The sequence below is a fragment of the Eimeria mitis genome, genomic scaffold (genome assembly GCF_000499745.2).
Source record: "Eimeria mitis Houghton genomic scaffold, Emh_scaff1433, whole genome shotgun sequence".
Classification (NCBI taxonomy): domain Eukaryota; phylum Apicomplexa; class Conoidasida; order Eucoccidiorida; family Eimeriidae; genus Eimeria; species Eimeria mitis.
Genome location: NW_013569209.1, coordinates 4,995 through 5,278, shown reverse-complemented (window position 1 = coordinate 5,278; position 284 = coordinate 4,995).

Below are 284 nucleotides of genomic sequence, written 5' to 3'. Positions count from 1 at the left end.
GCTGCTGTTGCTGTTGCCGCTGTTGTTGCTGCTGCTGTTGCTGCTGCTGCTGTTGCTGCTGCTGCTGTTGACGGCAGCATAAGACTTGTTGATGGTTTGTCTTTTATTTTTTTTCTTTTCTTCTGCTGCTCCGCTTTTTTATTTTTTTATTTTTTTTTGTTTCTTTGTCTCCTTTTTTATTTTCGTTTCTTTTTTTTTGTTTCATTGTCTCTTTTTTTTGTTTCATTTTTTTGTGTTTGTTTGTTTGCCTCTTTTTTATTTTGTTTTATTTTTTTTTCTCTTTG